Consider the following 18,700-nt stretch of genomic DNA (forward strand, 5'->3'; position numbering starts at 1 on the left):
TTCTCGGGGCCCAATCTCTGCCAGCGCCAACCTACCACGACATCATTGCAATTCCCATTGGATATCCGCGTAGCCGCCTCAGATACCATCCTCATTAATGGCGGATCCCATCCACATTAATAAGAGTTTCGTCGCCACCATGCTGCCACCTGAGAATCTCCACCAACGCCGGATAGTCAGTCACATCACCTGCAAACACACGACGAATGCATACAGGAGGACGTCTCCTCCTCCTATATCAGCCAACTCTCTTCAAAGCCAAGGTATGTTCTGACCTCTGATCTACTGATACACTGCATTTTCCTTACTCTCTTACTCACTCGAGCGTCGGAGTGTTTGCAGGTGTCAGCCGCCCCCCGAACGGACTCGTCGCTAGAGCTCGGGCTCTGCCTTTGTGATCCTGCCTCCAATCGTTCTCTTTTTAGTCAGGAAGGAACATATGGCGCCCACCATGGGGCTCGGTAAAACTTACCTATGCCATAACTTCACTAAAGGCATTCAAACCCACCTTCTTGTCGCCATACCATGGTGCGACCGAGAAGCGCCCCCGCCCAAGAATCGAATAACGCTTACCATCTCCCATAAAACCCAACTATCATAGAAGTCTTTCTTCAAATGGTCCAGCAACTCCAGAATAAAGTTACTGAATTAACCTGAAACCAACAACGCGACCAACCCAACGAGCAGGTAGATTGCGATGTAGAGGTCAATTGTCACAAACATCACCAGGCTACCCACACCTCCGTTCCCTCACTTTCTACTTCCTTGTACTCCCACAATCACCCATTTTTTGAGTTTATCATGGCTGTCCCTTTACTAGACAAATTTCGCCTCCTTACACCTCGGAACCTTATGATGGCACTACCGACCCTTAAGACCATCTCACCACATTCAGCGCCGCCATGCTAATAAGCGGAAGCTCGGACCCGATCATGTGCCTATCCTTTCTTAGCACCATGAGAAAGTCAGCCATGCTATGGTTCTCATCCTTAGAGCCGAACTCTATCCACGACTTCTCTGAGCTAGCCACTCACTTCCTTACTCATTTCTCCACTAACCGAACCCATCATAAGACGTCGGCCAGTCTTATTAACTTGAAGCAAGGCAAGCACGAGCCACTGCGGGCATTCATGAACAGGTTCTTTCAGGAAGCCCTACAGATTAAAGATCTCAACCCTGTGGTATCTTTGCACGCCATTATGGCTGGGTGAGAGCAGGCCCATTTGCCGATTCACTAGCCCCAAAGCCCCCAGCCATCCTGGATGATCTCAGAACGTGCGCGACAGGATATAACGCAAACCACAAAAGGGACTCCTACCGAAACTAAGAAAATCAAGATCATAACAAAGGGTGGAGAGAACCACCCCGGGCCCTCGAGCCATCTCAATTGCACTATAACGCAAACACCCCCTCACAACAAGGTGGGATTGGATTTTTTGAGAACTCCACAATGCCAGGGTCATCCCCTTCTAGATATCAGCGAGCAACAAACCCCTCGTGCTAACACTGACACCAACAAGCGGTGTGATTACCACCGTATGTTTGGACATACAACTGAAGAATGCGCCGCCCTAAAGGACCAAATAAAACGGCTGATCAAGGAAGGCTATCTCCATCCATACGTTTATAGACTAGACCGAAGGCGATCCCCACAAGGCAACTTGGACAGGCAAAGGAGCTGCAACTCTCAAAGGCGACACCAAGCAGACAACCGGCAAAATGCCGGACCACCCCCAAGAAATCCAGTAGCTGGGGTCATTGACACCATCTCTGAAGGCTTCATAGGCGAAGGAGAATCAAGCTCGGCAAGGAAATGACACCTCCGGGTGGTAATATCTGTAGATAGTGCCGAGAGGAAACCAAAGAGAATTCCCCGCCACCCCGCAATCTCTTTCATCGAGGAAGACTTCAAAGGTATCGACAAAAATCTCGATGATCCCATGGTAATCCCGATCCTAGCTGCTAATTTCTTGGTAAAGAAAGTACTCGTGGACTAGGGCAGCTCGGCTGACCTACTATACTTGCCAACCCTAAAGAAAATGGGAAATCCCGAAAGGGAGCTAAGACCGTTTGACGGGAACTTGATTAGATTTTTTAGAGAACAGGTAAGCGTCAGGGGCTACGTCGACTTACTAACTTCATTCGGGATAGCTCCCCTCGTCAAAATAATCCGCATCTGATATCTATTCATTGACTGCCAGACACCATATAATGCGCTACTCGATCGCTCATTTCTCAAAAACTTAGGCCCAGTAGTATCCACTCCCCATCTAACCATGAAGTTCCTAGTGTCAGACACTAAAGTCGGAGCCATTCACGCCAATCGAAAAAGGCTTGGCAATGCTACCATGACAGCCTCAGGGTTCGAAGCCCCGAACCCGATAATGACAATAAGGGAAGAAAAACTCCTGGGAGCAATAATCAAGCGGCAGGAACAAGTAACCAAGCCCCGCACCCTAGCATGCACATGGCAGAGCTAGAAAAGCAAAATCGGTCAGCATATGACCATTGTCAACCCGTAACAGAACCCTACCTCAAAGGACGGAACCCCCGCCCAGAGCAAACATCTATGGCAAAAATATCTCACCGGATCAGCACCAACAACGAAGCCTACTGCCTAGCTGAGCCCAAGAACAAGCCTTTACCTAGACTGAAAGGCGTGGGGAAGCAAAAGCGTACCATAACTAAGTAGCCATCCTTTCGGGGGCTCACTGTTACAATACGCCTTACTAAATAAAGATGGTTGCTTCCACTTATTACTTGTCATAGTTTCACAAAGTGCAAACACTACAAGAAAAATCAATTTTAGTGACGGAAAAATCCGTCACTAAAAACAGAAAATCGATCACTAAATTTTTAGTGACGGGTTTAGTGATGGGGTAAAAATCCGTCACAAAAAAGGGCGTCACTGAATTTTAGTGACGGGGTTGAACAATCCCGTCACAGATCTGTGACGGGCAAGCTTTTCCGTCGTAGATTTGTGACGGGTCACCCTTTGCAGATCTGTGATGGGACATCTTTCCCGTCACAGATCTGTGACGGGGTACAGTGCCCCGTCACATATCATTTTAAATAATAAAAAAATAAAAAATAAAATATGAAAATTAATTTTAAAATAAAATAAAATAAATATTTATCTAATTTATAATATTAATTCGAAATATTTGAATTGAAATTTTATTTCTTCTTTTTATTGTTTTATTTTAGATAAAAATCTTAAACTCTATTAGTGTGCTGTATATTTTATAAAAACAAAATAATATTTTTCTTAAATACTATTTTAATTTTTAGTCTTTAATTACCTGTATATTTGAATTAAAATAATTATCTAATTTATTTAATATGTTAGTTTTAAATATATGAATTGAAATTTTATATATTATTTTTAATGTTTTATGTCAAATAGAATTTTTTGTATTTTTTAATGTGTATATTTTATTTATAACAATAAAAGTAAACTATATTACATTTAAAAGTAAACAATTAAAAATTACAGTATTACATTAACATTTCCTATGTATTTTATTTAAAATTACAGTATTATATTTTAATTAAAAGTAAATTTTTTTCAATTAAAAATTAAAAAAAATATAAATAACCATTAAACTAAATTAATACAAAATAACTATAAGTAAACTAAAATAAAATAACTACAACTAAACTAACACAAAATAATCATTAAACTAAACTAACACAAAATAACTACACCTAAACAACACAAAATAATTACCTCATTGACTGAAAGAGTGGCGGCAATGGCACCGGAGTAGTAACAATACTGGTGGGAGACAGCAACTGCAGAAAAATCAAGAGAACCAAGGGGAGAATAGAGAAATGGTGTCAGAATAGGGGGAAGGGGGTGAGAAAGAGTGAGAACCAGAGAGGGGAAGGGGGAGAATGGTTGTTCGGGAGGGGGGTTTTAAACTTAAATTAATAACGGGTGTGCCAGTCCTGTCGCTGATCAGTGACGGGCATGGCAGTCCCGTCACTGATCAGTGACGGGCAAGGCACGCCCGTCACTAATCAGTAACGGGCATTGCAGTCTCGTCACAAAAAATATGGCAGAAAATTTAGTGACAAGACTGCAATGCCCGTCACTGATCAGTGACGGGCATGGCAGTCCCGTCATTGAACAGTGACGGGCAAGGCACCCCCGTCACGGATTCGTCACTAAACCCGTCACAAATTAGTGACAGGTGGGCCCCCGTCACAAATCCCTTAACTAAATTAGGATTTTCTTGTAGTTAAAACACAGACTTTCACTTGGCATACTCCCGTTTTCCCCATCACCCTAAGATCGGCTCAACTCGGATCACCCCAGCCTTGCCAGGCCAACTAAATACAAGACAAAGTCATCTGTAGCCTCAGCTCACCTAGTGCACACACCAACAAAAGTAGATGTTCGAATGAAGCCACTGGCAAAGCCGGCCAAAAAAACGAGGTATTCCAAAACTTCACATTTTGTTAAAGAAAATTCAAATACAAGTGTTAACAGGCACGCCGGACCTTGAGCCTACCATGGTCCCAAAGTTGTGCCTTGTAACAAACAGGCACGCCAATCCTTGAACCTACCTCGATCCGATCCCAAAGTCGTGCCTTATAACAAACAGGCACGCCGAACCTCAAGCCTACCTCGGTCCGATCTCAAAGTCGTTCCTTATAACAAACAGGCATGCTGGACCTCTAGCCTACCTCGGTTCGATCCAAAAGCCATGTCTTGTATCAGACAAACGCACATGACCTCAAGGCAAACTCCGTCCTCCGCTAAACCATGCTCGGGACCTAGATCGAAATGGTCAGTCTGCCCCGCCAAGACCTCGGGCACAACCCTGTCACTACTATAGGTGCCTCGAGATCGCCTCAGCCCTATTAAGCAACGCCTTGTATCAGACAAGCGCACAGGACCTCGAGCCAGACTCAATTCTCCTTTAAACCATGCTTGGGACCTAGACCGACATAGTCAGTCGTCCCCACGCGGACCTCGAGTACAACCCTGTCACAATTCTAAACCGACATTACTCTAGGCACCTCGGGCAAAGCCCCGTCATTGCTCTAGGTGCCTCAAACCTGCCTCGACCCTATCGAGCCACGCCTTGTATCAAACAAGCACACAGGACCTCGAGCCAGACTCGATACTACTTTAAACCGTGCTCGGGACCCAGACCGACATGGTGAGTCCGCCCTATGCTGACCTCGGGCACAACCCTGTCACCACTCTAGGTGCCTCGAGCTCGCCTCGGCCCTATCGAGCCACACCTTGTATAAGACAAGTGCACAGGACCTCGAGCCAGACTCGGTACTCCTTTAAACCGTGCTAGGGACCAAGACCGACATGGTCATTCCGCCTCGCGTGGATGTTGAGCATAGCCTTGTCATTACTCTAGGCGCCTCTAGCCCGCCTCAACCCTATCGAGCCAAGCCTTGTATCAGACAGGTGCATAGGACCTCGAGCTAGACTCGGTACTCCTTTAAACCGTGCTCGGGACCCAAACCGACATGGTTAGTCCGCCCCGCACGAACCTCGAGCACAACCCCATCACTGCTCTTAGCGCCTCGAGCCCACCTCGGCCTTATTGGGGTACGCCTTGTATTAGAAAGGCGCACAGGACCACGAGCCAGACACGGTACTCCTTTAAACCGTGCTCGGGACCCATACCAACATGGTCAGTTTGCCCCGCGTGAACCTCGGGCATAGCCCCGTCACTGCTCTAAGTGCCTCGAGCCCGTCTCGGACCTATCAAGCCACAACTTGTATCAGATAGGTGCACAAGACCTCGAGCTAGATTCGGTCCTCCTTTAAACTATGCTTGGGACCCAGACCGACGTGGTCAGTCCGCCCCGCGCAGACCTCGAGCACAACCCCGTCACTGCTCTATGTGCCTCGAGCCCGCCTCGGCCCTATTGAGCCATGCCTTATATTAGATAGACGCATAGGACCTCGAGCCAGACTCGGTCCTCCTTTAAACCATGCTTGGGACCGAGACTGACATGGTTAGTCCGCCTCTCGCGGACCTTGGGCACATCCCTATCATTGCTTTAGGCCCCTCTAGCCGACCTCGGCCCTATCGAGCCACGTCTTGTATCAAATAGGCACACATGACCTCGAGCCAGACTCGATCCTCCTTTAAACCATGCTCGAGACCCAAACCGACATGGTCAGTTCACCTCGCGCGGACCTTGGGCATAGCCCCGTCATTGCTCTAGGCACCTTGAGCCCGTCTCGGCCCTATCGAGCCACGCCTTGTATCAGACAGGTGCACAAGACCTCGAGCCAGAATCGATCTGACCCTATACCCTAAAGTCGTGCCTTGTAGCAAACAGCAAGCCGATCCTCGAAACTACACTAGTCTGATCCTAGAGTACTTCATATCAAGACACAACCAAAAAAGCTAGAATATGCTATCACCAAAAAGAGCATACAAGAAACAACAGAAAATAAGGTACCCATATGGCATTTACATTTCATTACGAAATTTACATTTGATTACAAGCTTCATATCTATAATAATTTTACATTACACTTACCTATCACGCTACAACCACTATATGGCACAAACGACTGAAAACACAACTGAAGTAAAGCAAGGTTAAGTAGTAGTCGCCGGAGGATGCACTCTTCCTATAAATCATCAGTAATCACTTTCCCCACAAGCAGCTTGGCAAGAGTTGAAATTCTTTTGTACCGCTTGACATCCTGTCCCCAAAGGGGTCGGATTCCGCCAGCGCTATAGTTGCTCCTAAAGCAAACCCAAGATGACCTAGCACCTAGGTGACTCGGACATTCTCACTTTCAACCTTGGAACCGTCAAACGACCTCCCACCTCCAGCCTGATGATGTCGACATTAGAGATCTGAGCACTCAGACACTAGAACACAATGCCTCTGCCGGAGGAGAACTCCAGGAAAGCCACATCACCCATTCTAGACACGACGTGCCTCACCCATCCTAATACTGCTCTCTCCTAGACACACTGAACCTTAGACCACCCGGCCCCTACCGCGCTACCCAAAAAGTTACCACCCGCGAGATCACCAGCAGAAACATCCCTACCAGATGAAAAACCCCCACCATGAAACGCTAATCCCATTTTCCTAGTCTCCCATAACTAGGACGCAAGCAAGTAAGGATAGCATGGAAACAAACCAAGGGCTTTCCTCCCTTTTAATAAGCACAGTCACCCGACGATCAGAAGATCCTCATTATCCCCTAAAAATTAAATACGGTCAGACTCTGAAAAATCACGCCATCAATATGATCATATCCCCACCTCGAAAAACGAAGGGCCACTCTCACCATGACCAATCAAAGCCTTCCAAGTGCTAATAGCGACACCCAAAAGACGAAGCGTTTGACCTCATCCATAACCTCGAATCTCTTGCCACGTGCATAGTCCCCCCAAACCTCTAAGGACCTGTAGGGTTTATGCTCCAAAAAAGATTTTTCCCTAATTCTAAGATTGGGCACCAGCCATGGCACTTAACTCAAGAACCACTACGTCAGCACTTAAGGGCCCCGGCTCAGCTAGGAGAATACATGACATACCGAAAAGAAAACAAAGAAGGCGCCTTACGGAAAAAGGAAAGCAATAATTAGACATTTCATTACTAGTAGCAAGCCAAAAGGTGGCAAACATAGCAGGCCGCTATATTACAAGTCCTGATAAAATCGAGCTACCAAAAGAACACTAAGAAATCTATGCTACTGTAAGCAAAGAAAGAAACAAATCAGCTTAGTTCAGCCCGAGCCTCGATACCATTAGCAATGCTCTCCTCGGCTTGGTTCACCTTAACTCCGGGAGTTCCCCTTGAAGTCTTGGCATGCGCCTCCTCGGTCGGGACAACAAGTCGGCATCCTTCAACCTTCATATATGGCTCACAGGGCTGAAGGTTTAAGCCAGGGAACAAAGTCCGAACATGGAGTAGGGCTTCCTCATAACCTTCCAAATATCTGTCCACGGCCTCTTAACATTCCGGCCATGCCAACCTCCACCATCAATCGGGTGGCCTCGAGCGCCGCCTTGAGATGGGCAACCTCCACCTTTCAATCACGAAGCTCAGCTCTAGCATCCTCCTGCTGGCGACTAAGACGACTCATGATCTCCCGACATCAAACTAGCGACGCCTCCAACACCTCCAGTTGCTGACTCAAGTTGGCTGTCACCTTAGTTACTTCCTCCCTCACCATGCTCTCAGCCACCTCTTACTTCCTCCCAATGAGACTGCTTAAGAGTAACCACCTCTTATTAGAATCCGAGCTCCAACGCACGACACTTCGCCAGAACCACCAGAACTCGATCCTCCACTCGGCAGCATGACACCCGATGATCACCTGAGGCAAAAGGACCAGACACGCCCATAGAAAGCGCGCCAGCAAACGGTTCAACCACTCCACCATCCCTCAGGCATTTTCCAATCGACGATCGCCCTTCACAGGTAGCAGGTCCCTCGGAATGCAGCACCGGCATGACATCAGAAGAAGCCAGAAGAACCAGCGCGATGATAGAAGATGCCAGATCGACAACCGGAAGAGCGATACCTCCTTCGTCGTCATCGCTAAAGGACTCTCTCTTTTCGTCAAAAATGGCCTTCAACGTTGCCCTTCTAAAACAGTGAGCCATCTTTTACATGTAAGGAATGATTAAGAAGAAAGATTTAGAAAACAACACACATTCGATGTAAAGAAAAGAAAGCAATGGAAAACTCCAAAGAGGGGGGACACACCCTTTTATACTACCCTACACGTCGTGTCCAGAAGAAAGCAAAACGTCATCAGGCACTTAACAGAGCACTAGAGGCACTCCACTTGTCACGCACCTATCACACATTCAAGTCTTTCAAGGAAAATCAAAAGTTGCCTTGCACACCTACGACAATATGGCTTCTTGGCGTAATGCTCCATCTCCTAAAGTTCTGCTCAACGTATACATCGGGGGCTCCCTCCACCCCCGGAATTAATCCCCACCTTGCAAGGAATGGGAGGCCAGTCATAGCCAAAGCGCCCGCCCTCCAAAAGAATACTCAAAACCTCATCGAGGGGACCGTGATCTTTTCCTTTCAAGTTTAGATAACGTATGCGGACAAGAACTTGGTCGTACCCCTAACACATCCTAACAATGGCATGAGATCCCATCGCCGCATACCCACGATAACCAACCAACCTTCGTACTCGGACGTCGCCTAGATAACACCCCTACCTCTTAGGTGAAACGACTCAAATCCCGAAGCCACCCACATCGAGTGTCAGTACGCAGAGAAAACCACCTCACTTTCGAGAACAGGCCAACCTCAAACGACCCCAGAGCCACCATTTATATAAGCGAAACCAAAGCCAGCTTGACCAACGGCCTCAGTCAAACTTTAACCCGACTCTCCAAAATTAGCGCATGCAGCAAAAATTACCCAGGCCTCATTCCTCTAACTCGAACGCTCGTTACTCAAGCATCCGATCTGGGGGGCTGTGGACTGTCCGGGCCCAATCTATGCCCTCTCTTTAGGCCCAATCTCTGCCCTCTCATTCTCGGCCCAATCTTGGTCCTTCCTCGAGGCCCAATCTTAGTCCTTCCTCGGGGCCCAATCTTGGCTCAGCGCCAGCCTACCACGACATCATTGCAATCCCTGCTGGGTATCAGGACAATTGCCTTAGATCCCATCCACATTAATGAGGGTCCCGTTGCGACCATGCTACCACCTGGGAACCTCTACCAATGCCGGATAGTTAGTCCAATCACCTATAAATGCACGAACCATGCATACAGGAGGATGTCTCCTCCTCTTATATCAGCCAGCTCTCTTTAGAGCTAAAATATGTTCTGACCTCTGACCTACTGATAAACTGTCTTTTCCTTACTCTCTTACTCATTCGAGCGTTGGAGTGCTTACAGGTGACACTTGCCCCCCGGACGGACCTGTCGCCGGAGCCCGCGCCCATGCCCTACCGTTGCGATCCCGCCTCCAATCGTCCTCTTTTTTTTCTTTTTTTTTGATAGGAAGGAACAGTTCTATCCAATTAACATTTAGCTTCTAAACACTTTCGCAAAATATGAAATTATAAACAAATTTTTTAATTAAAATAAACCCATAACTTTATTAATGCTTTAAGTTTTGAAGTAAAAGTAGAACAAAATAGTCCATAGACTATCTCATAAAATGAGATTACATCGACCATTTAGTATAGCAATAGCGCAAAAAAGTCTAGAAATAAAAGAGTTCATGAATAACAATAACCAATAACAAAAAAGAAATAAACGAAAACTAGCAAATTAAAATTGAAGTAACATAATCAAAGCAAAGTTCCCACTAGCAGCAGCATCAGAAAGTATTCCCAGCAAGTCAAAAGACTCAAAGTCTTAACAACAGCTCGAAAAATTCAATAGCAGCATCAACACATTCCTCTTCCAAAAAATTATAATATACATATATAAGTATAATATTCATTCCGATTTGATTCGAATCGCGGTTTGAAAAAAAAAAATCAGTAACTAAACCAAATATATCGGTTCTTAATTTTTTAGAACAAGAACCTAATCTTTAAATCATAGAACCAATTCAAAAGGCATAATTTGGTCTGATTCACTAATTTTTGAATATTTTTTGACACTCCTAGTCTTTAGCCTAACAAAAATTACAAACCTTGGTTACGTATCAACTAGTATAGTGATCAAATAATATAATCAAGTGTGTATACGTATTATTTACTTCAATTTAAAAACTCAGTGAGTTGTTTATAACAGCCGGGGGATAATTTACAAAATTTGAGGGTTCCCCAAAAAGTCAAGACAGTAGATGGCACGTCTTGAATGCCGCCGACGCGTATTGGAGTAGGTAACATCGTGTTAAACAACTACCACTCTGTGCTTCTAAATTCACGTCAGAAATGCCACCAAATGCATTCTATTATTTTATTGTTGGACACTGGAAACATGGACCCTTGTATTTATCGACTCTTTTGTTTCCATCACTTAAATATATAATCCCTCCATTCTACGTTCAATAGATAAGTTTAAAACTATATTATTAAATGAAAACAATAAAAATATATTTAACTGTCCTAATTAACTTATTAAACCTTTTGATTTTGGTTTTTTAAATTACGAACGTTCTCAACCTTTTTGTAATATATATATATATATATATATTGGAGACTTCTAATAAATATAGATAGTGCTGAGTCTTTTTTTTTTTTTTTGGTAGTAATCTATTTTTTGGCATCTTTTCATCATCCTATGTATCATGATTTTTAAAAAATTCATATCAAAGTATCTTTGTAAAAACTCAAAATTTTATCTCTAATTCTTGTATTACCCTATAGAACTAATAGCACCCACAAGAACAGGGGGACCTTTTCGAGGTCGTAGGGTCTCAAAGATTGAGATTTTCTTTAGTTGAATGTTGGTGAGGAAAGGTTTTACAAAACTTTTATCCATAATAAGTGACAAGCATTTAACTTGACCCCTAAAGATTTAGATTTATTTTGATTATACAAGACTTTTATATAAAAAAAAGTGACAAGCACGCGACAGTAAAAAAATACCCAAAAAATTTATTCAACTCTTTTAAATATATTAGTCACTATTATTTCATTTAAGAAATTTGTTTTGTATAACATAGTGTTGCAACAAGAACATCGATGTGGAGAAAATAATATAGTGAGAAAAATAAAGGACACCAAGATATAACATGGTTCGACAATTTTGCGTCCACGACTGGAGAGCAACGACAAAATTTTCACTATGAAACTAAAGAATCTTTACAAGCTCATTCAATATACCACTCAATACCCAAAACCCTATTACACACATATACATTCTCACTTAGATCTCTCTTAGAACCTCTCTATTTTGAAAACTAGGAAGGATGAGAATTTTTATGTGTCTTGTAATTTTAGCCACAAGTGTGGTTGAACTTGAGCCACACAAATTGGAGCCACATGTTACAATTTGAGCCACACAAATTTGAGCCACATGTTACAAATCTCCACCTTGGCTGAAATTATACATAGTGTTTTTCTTCTGAACTACTTCCCTTCATGTCTCTTATAGTCTTTGAACTCCAATTGGCAATGCCTGAACTTGTTTTCAAAAACTGGTTTCGTCATCATGTTTGTTGGATTATCTACCATGGGTATCTTCTCAATTTTAACAGTCTCTAGTTCCACAATCTCTCTAATAAAGTGCATTCTAACAATATCGATGTGCTCAGTTCTTTCATGATATATAAGATTCTTTGTCAGATATATGGCACTTTGACTATCGCAGTAGACTGTTGTTTACTTCAGTTGTATACCCAACTCATCAATTAGTCCTCATACTCAGATAGCTTCTATAACGCCCCCATCTCTATAATTAATATTTAAATATCATTTTTTAGGGATGCGACGCTAGCACAACTACCAAAAACTCATGGCGACCTCTTCCTTGGAAACCCCAGTCGAGCAATACAAGGGGAAACGTCAGAATAGTTAGCACTTACTGGAGTCTTTGTGAAAATACAATAGCTAACATATTTTCTTCTTATAACAAAACTCTTCTACTGCCTCATCAATCTACTTAATACATTCATAGCATATATCGAGATCAATTACATTAGGAAACACTGAACCTAACACGATATCACATTACAACATCCACAATAAAAAGACACGACCAGGACCTTTTGGTCGGGACTGCTCTATACACATCTAACCTCCACCTGGAGTATCGCCTACCCCATCCTTGCTTGGTCCCTTGCTCTTACCTGGAATGACGCAAGCAACGTGAATCGCAAGGCCCGCAAGCATAATAGTATGAAGGCAATAGGTTAAGAGTAGAACTTTCCCCATACTCTATGTGTTTTGTACTAATACAGTAACATATCATGCTATGTACAATATGTGTATTAGTTCTAATTCCATAAACATAAAATAATCCGCACATATCCGGTCTTTGGGGCCCACATAAAATGCATACATTGTCTCCCAAGTCCCACATACAACCTTCAGCTACCGTAAATTGGCCATCATGTCATATCAGAACCGTGAACCCAATCATATCAACATCATAAGATGCTATGGGACTCGAACCCCCAGTCTCTCGTATCGTAAATGCTGTGGGACTCAAACCCCCAATCTTTCATAAGTTGTTGTGGGACTCGAATCCTTAGTCTTTCATAACCCCCTCACTCATCATGGTTACTCTTGCTCACCATGCAATGCCACATAATAGAAATGCATTGGCATCTGCAGCATAAACATGATGTCAAGGCTCCCATAAATCAAGCATTAGGCCATGCTACGCCCACATAAGAATACACACATGCGAAATGCTCTAAATGCATATGCTCGCCTAGAGTACCCAAACTGGCTCTTAGGCCAATCGGGTCATGCCAATGCTCACACACCCCATCACACACACAACATGTCCCTCCCAATGAATGGAACCCAAACCCCATGCATTACACAATATCATGATATGCACAAAGCCAAGGTGGGAATTCGGAAGTACTAGCTTTTTTGGCCCGTCTCTTGCTTATTGTAACAGCTAATAACTAGCGCCCATTTATCCAATCATCGACTGCCACGACCCACGGTCGACAGTCAGCAGCGCTGTACCCCATACCTTTTAATACCCATAGCCAACATTTACTTATATTCTTTAAACTTAGCATTTCATGAGATTTTCCCATACTTCCCATGCACCTCACCCATTCAGACTCTTAAGATAACTATCATTTTTTGCAATAAGACACAATTCATTGCGTATCCTGAACCTAACAACAACATATCATTCCTTAAGAATTTGAGGGTGGTTTAAAACCCTCATTTAGAGTATGGACATGACTCAACTAGAACTTTTGTTGCAGGCCAAATAAATAAACCGAACTAAACCGTTCACATCGAAGTGAATAATACGAAGAAGACTCGCAACGGGAACTTACATATCATCAAAAGAGAAAATAAATTTAGGTAAGGTTAAGAGTTTTCATAAAAGAAATGGAGAAGTGGAAGCTTGCATAAAGGAAACAAAGGAGTAGAAGCTTGCCTGATTAACGGCGAATTTGATGGTTTTTCTGTAGAAAATGCCAATTCCTATAACCAAAACATCAAATATTTTTATATATTATTAATTTACATGATTTATTGTGTTTGAGTGTGAAATTTCAGGGGAAAAGGAGCTGGCACCCGCCCTCACACACCCCAGGAAGACTGGCCACGCACCACCTTTATTTTTCGGCTAGCTTTGCACAGTTTTCGTGTTTCGGCCATATCTTCTTCGTTTTAACTCCGTTTCGACCCCCATTTTTTCCTACATGCTCCTCTTTCATCCCTCTACAGGAATATTGAAAAAAAGGGGACACATCTTGCTGTTTTCCAGAGATTCAGCCCAGCTTCTAAAAATGCGCAGTTTCTCCGACGAGGCTCGCATCTCCTTCGCTCCTTCACCGATTTTCCTTGTTTTTCTTGCAAAATCTCCCCCTCCCTATCAAGAACACACTTTTCACCTTCACACCTCTCAATATGAGATAAATTTGGCTTTGAATGATTTGAAATGCCCCAAAACTCAACCCAAATGTCCTATTTATAAACGTTTTCGGTCAATCGTGTTTCGCCACATGTCTTGCCACCCAAGCACCCTCATCATAACTCATAATTACATTCCAATTTGTGGCTAATCACTTTGTTCCACTTGTCCCCTCATCACGACTCATAATTACCTTCTGGCTAATCACTTTGTGCCACGTGTCCCATATAATTATTATTATCCATGTGTTTTCATCCAAATAGTGTCATGTGTGTCCTAAAGTTGGATTTAAATCGAATTTGAAATCCAAATCCATATGCCTCCATCCAAATGATGCCATATGTCCTATATCATGATTACCTCCACGTGTTTCATCCAAATGGTGACATGTGTCCTAAAGTTGGATTTAAATTGAATTTGAAATCCAAAGCCACATTTAAATAGTTTTTGAAATCTAAAGCTATATTTAATAAGAGTTTGAAATCCATGATATTTAGGTCCCTAGACTATTCTCAAATTCCATTAATTTTCAAGACTTTTAGACTTACACTTCTACCCATATTTCAAAATTTTGATTTTGCCCCTAACCTCTTATGATTCAATTTTCTTGAATATGAAAAATCTCGGATGTTACAACTTCCTTTACAGGTTTTGTTGTTGTGAGGTACTCTACTTCAGTGGTAAACAGAGTAATAAGGGATTATAGTGTTGCTTTCCAACTAATAGTATAATCGCAAAGAGTGAGGGCGTACCCAGTGACAGACCTTTGTTTATCAAGGTCTCCGGCACAGTTTGAGTCAATGTATACAATGATTTTTCCTCCAACATTTTTGAATTTTTCATAGACCAAGCCCACATCAGCAGTACCTTTCAAGTATCGCAAAATCCACTTTACAGCTTACCAATGAACTTTGCCAGGATTTGCTATGTACTTGATTACCATACTAACTACTTGCGTAATGTTAGGTCTTGTGTATATCATAGCATACATGAAACTGCCAACCGCACTAGCATAAGGAACATGTGACATCTGTTCCTCCTCTCCTCAGTTTGTAGTGATAAAGCTACTAAAAGTTTGAAATGAGCTGCCAATAAAGTAGTGATAGGTTTAACATTTTGCATGCAAAAACTTTCCAGCACATACTTAGTATACATTTTCTGTGACAAAAATAATGTGCCTGCATTCCTGTCTCGCTAATCTCCATTCCCAAAATTTTCTTTGCAGCTCCCAAATTCTTCATTTCAAACTCCATACTTAATTGAGCTTTTAGGTCTTTAATTTCTGACATGTTCTTACAAGCAATAAACATGTCATAAACATGCAAGAATAGATAAATAAATGATCCATCCATCAACTTCTTATAGTATACACAACTATCATATTTACTCCTATAGTAGCCATTTCCAAGCATGAAAGTATCAAACCTCTTATACCACTATCTAGAAGATTGTTTTAGGGCATATAAAGACTTTTTTAGCAAACAAACATAATCTTCTTTACCTGAAAATTTCAAACCCCTCAGGTTGCTTCAAGTAGATTCTTTCTTCCAGTTCACCATGCAAGAAGTCTATTTTCACATCCAATTGCTCGAGCTCCAAGTTGAAATGAGGAATAATGGCAAGCAATGTACGAATTGAATTGTACTTCATCGTTGGAGAAAAGACTTCATTGTAGTCAATACCTTCTTTCTATGTATAGCCTTTTCCAACCAATCGAGCTTTGAATTTTGCATCTTCAACTCTAGGGATTCCTTCTTTCATTTTAAATATCCATTCTCTTTTGACAATCTTCTCATTCTTGTGAAGAGATTTAATCTTTTCTATCATTGTAGTAGACCATTGAACTGATTCTTTACTAGTGATAGCTTTCTTATATGATTGTGGCTCACAACTATCAATTTCATCAGCAATGTTGAGAGCATAAGAGACTAAATCTACATAACCATGTCTTTGGGGAGGTCTTATCTTTCTCCTTTGTCTTTGTCTCTAGCCAACTAATAGTGTTGCAATTGTGATGTGTCTGTATCTACAACCGGATTTTGATCTTCTTCTTGATCAACTGATTTTTCTTTTATAGGCTCCACATTCTTCGAGATGTTAGGGTCTTTATTTCTATTTGATAACTCTTTGTGAAGCTTTAGCATCTCGACTTCATTAAAAGTCACATCCCTATTAATAATTCATTTTCTTTTTTCTGAACACCATAACTTATATCCTTTCACACCAAAAGGATATCCAAGAAAAATGCATTTTAGTGCCCTTGGCTCAAGTTTTCCTTCTTTAATATGAGCATAAGAAGGACAACTAAATATCCTTAAATTTTCATAATTGGAAGGAGTACCTGACCACATCACTTTTGGAGTCTTGAAACCAATGGCTGATAATGGACATCTGTTGATTAAGTAATAGGCTGTGATGATAGCTTCAGCCCAAAATTCTTTTAATAATCCAGCATTAGACAACATGCATCTAGTTCTTTCCAGTGGAGTTATATTCATCCATTCTGCAAGTCTATTCTATTGTGGAGTATGCCTTACTGTGTGGTGTCTAACAATACCATAGTCCTTGCAGAACTTTTCGAATTCACCACTACATAACTCCAAACCGTTGTCAGTTCTCAGACGCTTTATACGCCTTCCAATTTGCTTTTCGATCAAGGCTTTCCACTGTTTAAACTTGACAAATACTTCATTTTTATGTTTCAAAATGAAGATCCATACCTTCCTTGAATAATCATCAATGAAGGTTAGCATATATCTGCCACCATCATGAGAAGATACTTGGGAAAGACCCCACAAATTGGAATGTATATAATCCAACATGCCTTTTGTTCGAACAGTAGTGTTAAATTTTATCCGACACTATTTCCAGAATTCATAGTGTTCACAGAAGTTGAATTTCCCAACTTGTTGGCCACAGAGTAATCCTTGCTTGCTCAACTTTGCTAAACCCCTCTCACTGACATGCCCCATTCGCAAATGCCATAACTTGGTGACATTAGGATCAGTAGTTGAGGAGATAGCGATAGTACCTATAATTGTGTTTCCTTGTAGCGTGTAGAGACTATTTTCTTTCTTTCCTTTCATCACAATAAGAGCACATTTAGAGATTCTTATAGCTCCACCTTCACCCTTGTAGCTATAACCTTTTGAATCTAGCATGCCCAAGGAAATTAGATTTTTCTTCAATTCTAGAACATGCCTGACATCTGTCAAAGTTTTCACGATCTTGTCAAACATCTTGATTTTGATCATGCTAATGTCGACAACCTTGCAGGGTGCATTATTTCCTAGAAGGACCTTGCTCCCATCTAAGGCTTGCTAAGTAGTAAACCAATCCTTATTGGGACACATGTGATATGAGCATCCAGAATTAAGAATCCACCCATCTTTTGAGTCATGTTCTGAATCTATAAGAACATCCGCACTATCGTAGCCATCTGCTACAGCTGCATTTTCAGATTTAGGAATCTTCTCCTTGCCTTTATGCTATGGACAATCTTTTATGATATGTCCTTCCTTGTGACAGTGGAAACCTTTGTATTTTTTAGGCCTAATTTTGGAGTTTAACCTAGATCTGCCTCTTTTATTCTCTTGATTTCTTCTATCTGTTCTTCCCTTCACAAAAGAAACTTTATACTGAGCCTTAGTTTTACTTTCCGATACCTTTTTCTTCAACTCTTTCAAGTTTAACTCCGCCTTGACCTCTTCCATGGTAAGAGTATAATGGTTGTACATCATAGTATCAATGAAGTGCTTGTAGGAATTTGGTAAGGAACACAATAGAATTATTGCTTGTTCTTCTTCCTCAAGTTTGACATTGATATTTTTTAAATCAAGAATAATTCTATTAAATTCATCCCAGTGTTGTTTAGTGGGCTTACCTTCTTGCATCTAACGAGTATATAGCCTCTTCTTCAAATACAATCGATTAGTGAGTGCTTTGTCATATACAGGCTCTCCAACTTTAACCATAGTTTGACAGCTGTCTTCTCTTCTGAAACTTCTAACAAAACCTCGTCACCCAAGCACAACAAGATGTCACTATGTGCCTTTTCCATGATCTCGTCCTTTTCGCTATCTGACAGAGTCATTGGCAACTTATTTTTTCCTTCTAAGGCTTTAGCCAAACCTTGGTGAACCAATAAGGCCTGCATCTTGACTCGCCACAGTCCGAAATCATTTTCTCCATTAAATTTCTCCACA

General features: G+C 42.0%; 1 protein-coding gene and 1 long non-coding RNA gene across 3 annotated transcripts in view; one reads left to right on the plus strand and one right to left on the minus strand.

Moving 5' to 3' along the window:
- Positions 1 to 18,700, plus strand: part of LOC127803927 (cytochrome P450 71AU50-like) — a 174,801-nt gene that overhangs the window by 152,394 nt on the left and 3,707 nt on the right. The gene's annotated exons all lie outside the window — the stretch shown is intronic.
- LOC127803932 (uncharacterized) overlaps positions 1 to 18,700 on the minus strand; it is a 51,346-nt gene that overhangs the window by 31,181 nt on the left and 1,465 nt on the right. The window lies entirely within an intron of this gene.

This window comes from Diospyros lotus, chromosome 6 (assembly GCF_014633365.1).
Source record: "Diospyros lotus cultivar Yz01 chromosome 6, ASM1463336v1, whole genome shotgun sequence".
NCBI lineage: Eukaryota > Viridiplantae > Streptophyta > Magnoliopsida > Ericales > Ebenaceae > Diospyros > Diospyros lotus.